The 7,153-nt window shown below is 35.4% G+C and overlaps 1 long non-coding RNA gene across 1 annotated transcript; it reads left to right on the forward strand.

Annotated features, from left to right (window-relative positions):
• The first annotated feature begins 427 nt into the window (after nucleotides 1-427).
• LOC138693465 (uncharacterized) lies at nucleotides 428-3,766 on the forward strand. The gene is made up of 3 exons (XR_011330325.1): nucleotides 428-647; nucleotides 2,483-2,583; nucleotides 2,787-3,766. It is a non-coding gene; the product is annotated as an uncharacterized lncRNA (long non-coding RNA).
• Nucleotides 3,767-7,153: the final 3,387 nt, after the last annotated feature.

The raw sequence follows: 7,153 nt of genomic DNA on the forward strand, positions 1-7,153 counted from the left end.
ATTATGGATATATTAATTTGTCCTACAGAATAATCTCTCCTCAAATATTAATTGTGAACATTACAGAGAATATTCTGTAGGACAAATTAATATATCCATAATATAAAATGGAAATGTTGAAGCATTGTAGCATAACTCTCATAAGTAGGATAATTATTATAAAGTCTGTAATATAACCATTTTAGAAATTTATTTTGAATTTTTTCTAGTAACAGAAGATACTTGTTAGTAACTGAGATGATCGTCCATGTCCGACAGCTGGCCTGGGTGGCATTTGTGAATCCGAGGCTTACAGATGGGTCATCCTGTCTCAGCCTCAGATAGGCTACAGCCAGGTCTCGTCCGCTTAAGAGTAGTCTGAATAGCATCGGAAACCCGTACGACCCCCGAGACTTTACCCAGCCTATTTTTGCTATTGCAGATGACATATGAAAATTAGGAGGAAAGTGGAGAATGTTAGTGGAATGATAGGGGTGAACGGGAGAATCCCGAGAAAATCGCTGTGCAATGTCTGCCTTGTCCACAACAAATTCCATCACATGATGGATCGAACCCGGGCCGCCTGGATTGGAGGCCAGCGCGCTAACACTTCAGTTGCAGACGCGGCATGCTCAGACCTACATGAACATCCAGGTCTACTAATGAAGGTTTGTACAGACCAAGAAACAAAATTTAGGCCACCTAATTGTACTAGGCCTAAGTTCCAGATACAACGCATTGCGCATGTGCAGTAAACAAGAACACCTAAATGTAAGCTACTTGTGGACAGTCTTGCGAAGCTTGTTGCCTACATAGAGGAGGACTGCTATCAAGAATCGGCCCATTTTTTAATTCCGTATCTGTGTTGTGATGGAAATGTTTTAAAGAGCAATAGTGAACAATTAAATTGTATGGATGATATACAGGGACATCCCATGCCGTCTACTAATGAAGTTCAACCGTCCTCCACACAGATCCAAGACCGCATATACAGTCATAGTAGCCTTACGTTCATAGTAAACAGTACGTTCCAAATATATCTTCGCGTTTTTCAGTGACGAAAGAGCTTTCAATATTGAACCATTTTTGCACAGGTACTGTCGTTCATTTGCGTACGTCGCATCCCGTTTTCCCCCCATCTGCTTCTATTCGCCTCTCTGTAAAGGCTAGTGGCTGAGCTGTCTTAGCTCTTTTCTGATAACATTAATTTCTGTTAGGAATTGGACGTCTACGTAATATTACACAACTGTTTAAAATAACTTAAATAAAAGGGCCTCGTTAAATAATTAACTGTCACGTGATTTCCTCCCTTTCTACGACCCTGCGACATAACCACTTGGATGGACAGTAGATGGTATGTCTGAGTAATTTTATCTTTTTGGATCGGGCAGAAGTGAAGATTGAATTTACAGTACGTATGGTACTCTTTTATAGAGTAGGTACAGAATTATTTCAACATGAGTTACTGATACGAAGTACGAACCTGGTAATTGGAATTACGTACAATAGTTTATAGTGCGATAATATGCACATGAGAACTGACGCCTGTATCAGCATGAACGGTCGCCATTTTCAAAAATGTGTTTAAATATCCATATTATGATTATTTTTCAATTTAACTTCATTCTCTATAGTGTACGCTAATGTGTATAATGTGTATAATATACACTGCATAATGAATACGTCCGCATGGAAAGCTCAGTTCGTGAGTAAAAACACTCATTGTTAATACTGCACTGTATTTTGATTAAACAAAAACCTAATGAAAGTTATCAAACTCAAAATCGTGATGTCTCCTAGTTTATGTAAATGGATGAACTACTTTTCTTCCCTCCTATACCTAGTAAAGTGATTTGTTTGTATTTTACGCCAGTATCATCGAACTCCAGTCATAGCAAACACTGTTTCCGGTTCTCAATCGTTGAACCAAAGGTATAGCCTGGTTAATATTAGAAATGTTAATAAAAATAAAATGATGTCCCTGTACAAAGTAGACGAATATGTGGAAAGCAATCTAGGGAGAAAATTTTCTAATAGACGTTCAACTGTGCCCGACTTGTACGAAGCATCAGATTGCTTTCATAGATTGACTAAATATATAAATTCTGCTGCCGACACTTGGAAAACCACCTCATGAATATTTATTGTTTTGGAAGTGTTATCGAAATTAGATTTCGTTGTAGTTCCGAATGCGACATCGCATTGAAACGCGGAATATATATTAGTATGAAATGAATATCCCCACAGTATCAAATTTAATTTACTTCGAATAGCGACAACTGGATAATTTAAAATTAACTCTTGTTTTTCTCTCAGATGGTAAAAGAATACGAAGGAACAAATTTAACACCGATACTAAAAATTTAATTTATAAAAGCTTAATATACTAGAGCACAGAGATAATCTAATTGATTCCGATATTGAAGTTGTATAAAGAAATGTATTCAATTTCGTTATAAAAATGCAATATTTTTCTTAAATTAGATCGTATATTTTTTCCTAGGAATTCCATTCCAAAGGCCCGAGCTCGTATTGCGACAGGACTAATCGAAAATGATTGTCGTCTGAAAGATTTCTTTAGATAACAAGGAGGTTGACATACAGGTGAGTCAGGAGGAAAGGTACGTGGTTTGAGGGGTGATGATATTGGTGATCCTGGACAAAAAAGTTTATATGAACATATGCCCTATTCTTAACGGTTTCGTAGAAAACTAATGCAAACAATGAGGAATGGGAAAATTGCAGGTGATAGGAAATTAAAACATTGTTACATTATGTTCTGTTTAATTGTGTACTTTTCTTTGCAGGTCATGTTCAAAAAGTTCACCGTCAACTTCATTGCACTTTGCAGCTCTTGTAGACAACTGCTGTATTGCTGATCTGAGCTGATTCGGACATTACTTTACTTGAGCACAAACATGTAAAATGCGAGCGAGAAGTTCCTCCCTTGTTTCCACTTTTCGCTTGTAGACTTCGCTCTTAAGCTAACCCCACACATAGTAATCCAAATGGAGTAAGGTCGGGTGATCTCGGTGGTCAAGAAATTACTCCACCGCGACCGATCCAACACTCAGGATACGTTTAATTGATTTTACTACAACCTAATGTCGTTTTGTTTGCGACCACATGTGAGTGCTGATAAAGGACATGAGACTGACGCCCCTGATTTTCAAACAGCTGTATGTCAGATACTGTTAAGAACAGGGTATATGTTCATATAAACTTTTTTGTTCAGAATCATCAATATTATCACTCTTCACACAATGTACCTTTCCTCCTGCCTCACCCTGTTTATGAAACAAATGACCAAGCATGGAGAACTCTGAGAATATGGAAGAGAGATATTTACTCAACTCCAACACATAATTTGTTGTGTATTACTTTCTTTTTTCTCCTACGGTTTCGGATTTCATTGATTTATCGTAGCTCGTAATAATATAAACATTAAAATGGAATACACTATTAGAATAATGTTTTCTTTAATTATGTCAACTCTTCCATTTGATTTAACAATATTTTTCCATATGGTAGATATCATAATAGAGAGTAAAGAATAACTAAGAACCTCAAGACTATGAATTGTGCCTTAAAATTGTATTAAATGATCCATTAGAAAGGTGGGAAAATTACATAAAATTATGACTACAGGAATTTATACACTTTTAGTTTAAATATTAGCCAATTTTTAACAATTAGCAAGGTTGCCATGTTTTGGCGCTTTACATGATGAAGGGTCATTTTGAATGACTTTTTCTTGCTCTCTGACAAAATTAAATCTGTTTTCATCAAATACCCACAGTTTTTAAGTACAGGTAATTCCTTAAGTGCGCTATATTTAAATTTCGCGCGTAATATTATACTCCAATCGATATCATCTATCTTAAAGTAATTGAAGATGATCGACTGTGAAACAATTTATACTTCTCGAGTTGTCTAAATGTACAGTCATATTATAATGACACTGAAGTGAAATTTATATGTGTAAACGTTATCAGGTTAGTTCAAATCGGTGAAATGGTGGCGACTTCATAGCGAAGATGATGTGCAAGTGAACCTAACGTCTTGGGTTAGAAGATAAAGGCCGCTACTAGAACAATAATGAATCCTGGTGAGAAAAATATCATTAGAGAATGTCTGGCGAAACGAGAGAATATCATCTTGCCTCTTCTTTACATTAAACTGGGAATAATGAAACAGATTGTGAAAGCATTGCATAAAAATGGTGATTGTTTTAAATACATAAGATCTAAATTTGCCTCTTCTTTACATTAAACTGGGAATAATGAAACAGATTGTGAAAGCATTGCATAAAAATGGTGATTGTTTTAAATACATAAGATCTAAATTTTCCTTTCTCTCTGAGGCTAAACTTAGAGACGGAATTTTTATGGGACCCAAGTTTGATGAAAGATGAATACTTTGCAAATTTAATAAACCACGAAGAACGACTGGCTTGGACAGGGTTTAAGAATGTGGTTCACAATTTATATGGAAATGGTAAACACCCAGAAAGTAGAAAATATATTGATACCTATCAGGGGCGATTTCTCAGGGCATGCTATGCTTGCTGCGCAAGCCCAATATTTTCGTACAATGTGTATTTCTCAAAATGGCGTTAAGTACATTAAAATTTATTTTGATTTTTGGAATACTGTATAGGCGTAATACCATCCGCAGGTTGTACACCGCAAGTATCGCAACGCTTGCTCGTTTCTTGGAGCTACAGAAAAGTCGAAGAAATAGCGGGAATATGATGCGCGCCCAAGTGCCTTCCTCCTTGGTCCGTCCTAGGCGCACATGCTGCTGTTATGTGTTGTTTGAAGCTCTGGTCCGAGAGCTACACCAACGACTATTTAACGTTACACAGAGCAGTATTGACAGCGGGAATGTGCTGTGATTTGCGAGTGCAATGTAATTGTATCAGCGGAATGCATATGTTAGCTGCTGCATGTATTATTAATTCTTAAACATTAATTTGAAGTATTGCAATGAGTTCGGAATTGTGTGTAATTGAAACCTTATTATTAAATCCATTTTCCCGAAGGACTATTCAAGAGAAGACAGACATTATAGAGAATATGTGCGCTCGTTCAGTGCAGCTCAATATGCATTGGTTGGCAGGGTCGAAAAAACTAAATAAACTGTTTTGTTGGCCATGTTTGTTATATTATATCGAACTTCTACATCTGGTAAGCGAATATGATCCATGACTCATAATGATTTCATAAATATAAAATAAATTATTTATGTGGGTCTGATTATTTTTATTAATTATGAATTATTATATCGTCCCATCTTCCCCTATGAATAAAAGAGTAAGCCTAACTTTCGTGACTAGCGTTCGCCCCTGGTACCTATGAAAAATTTAGGATGCAATATGAGCATTAAAATCCATTTCCTTCATAATCATCTTAACTTAAAGATGGAATTTTTATGGGACCCAAGTTTGATGAAAGATGAATACTTTCAAATTTAATAGCCCACGAAGTACGAGTGGTATCGACAGGATTTAAAAATATGATTCAAAATTTCTATGGGAATGGTAAACACCCAGAAATTAGAATATAATTATGTTGGTATCTATGAAAAATTTAGGATGCAATATGAGTATTAAAATCCATTTCCTTCATAGCCATCTAGACTTCTTCCCTGTTTGTCTTGGAGATTACAGCGAAGAACAAGGAGAAAGGGTTCATCAAGACATGAAAGAAATAGAAAAGCGTTATCAAGGTAGGTGGTATGAAGTGAAGATGGCTTTCTACTGTTCGTCTATGAAAAGAGACAATATGGAGCTGTAACACAGAAGACAATCTCGAAGACAGAACTTCCAGATGAAGAGGAAGCGGTAGTGAAAAATAAAGTATCTGTATTAGAGTTGGAATAAGTTGAAACTAAATTGTGAATATGAATAAGATAGTGCTGTTTGTTTTGTTTACTGTAGCCTATAGACATTTACAAAGATTACTTGATTTATGTGTTTAAATGTGTTAATATTGGACGAATGGGGCTATAAATGGCAATTCTTCAAATCGTTATACATTTTTTCATACACGATAGGCAAAATCTGACTTCAGATCCTTCAACAGAAGCCAACAATTAATTAAAATCAACCTTCGATATTAAAAATCTTAAACGAAAATTTAATTTCGCAACTCTGTGTTATTTTTTCATGTAATGAAGTATAATATTGGTAGTTCTAATACTGAGTACAATAAAGGTACGGGCACTACTAAAACTGTTCAATGTAATAACTTCAACTGCACTGTATAGACACGTATATTATTAATACATCCAACAGAGAGAACGTTACACAAGAGATTGCGAGACAGAGTCACATATTCATCAACGTGGGACAGACTAGCTACGTAATGTGGTTTGTAAATGCATGTCGTTTTAATGAATTTCCTTTGGTAACAGTTTGTTCTTTGGCAATTCTGTGCTTTAACCTTCCAGTACTCGCTCGGCATACGTTTGTAATTCACTGCTGTTTATTACTTCATCACAAATCCCCGCTTTCAATGTTCATAGCGTGAAATTTTCAATACCTCCCAGTTACAGTTCAGCCCTGTTTGGATGTAATTGTGACTTTTTTCTGTGTAGTAGTATGTATGTTTATAGATGGATTACAAATGTAGTCCGCGCGAGCGCTAACGCCAGTGTTTTTGACAGGAGAGAATACAAGAACATTTTTGTATTTCCTTATTGTAATATTATTTATTCCTGTAAGCCGTACATAAGACATTTTTACACGTATTTTCTATTGTTGCAATGGTTATTTTACCCTGCAATATAAAAGACTGCGTGGACAAATTTGATAATACACAACAATTACTACTTCTCACATTAAACAGGTATGTACTTGAACCCAATAGTGACTTAAATTTTAGGAGTAGGAGATAACTCTAGAGTGTAGTTTGTAATTACTAACGATGAAGTCTATATAATAGCAATAGAGGCTGTCACAATTTTTTAAGTTAAGAGCATTATATTTTACTTCATTTTCTACAAACTGTGGTCAATAAAACCCAGTTCCATTTTTCTAATAGAGTAAATATATTTTAATTATAAAATGAAACTATCTCAGTTGACCTCAAGATATGAAATTTTGAAAGTGAGCACTTTTTTTTAACATGCAACTTCAACATTTAAAATTTTAATATCCCCCACATAATGT

The sequence above is a fragment of the Periplaneta americana genome, chromosome 17 (genome assembly GCF_040183065.1).
Source record: "Periplaneta americana isolate PAMFEO1 chromosome 17, P.americana_PAMFEO1_priV1, whole genome shotgun sequence".
NCBI classification, from domain to species: domain Eukaryota; kingdom Metazoa; phylum Arthropoda; class Insecta; order Blattodea; family Blattidae; genus Periplaneta; species Periplaneta americana.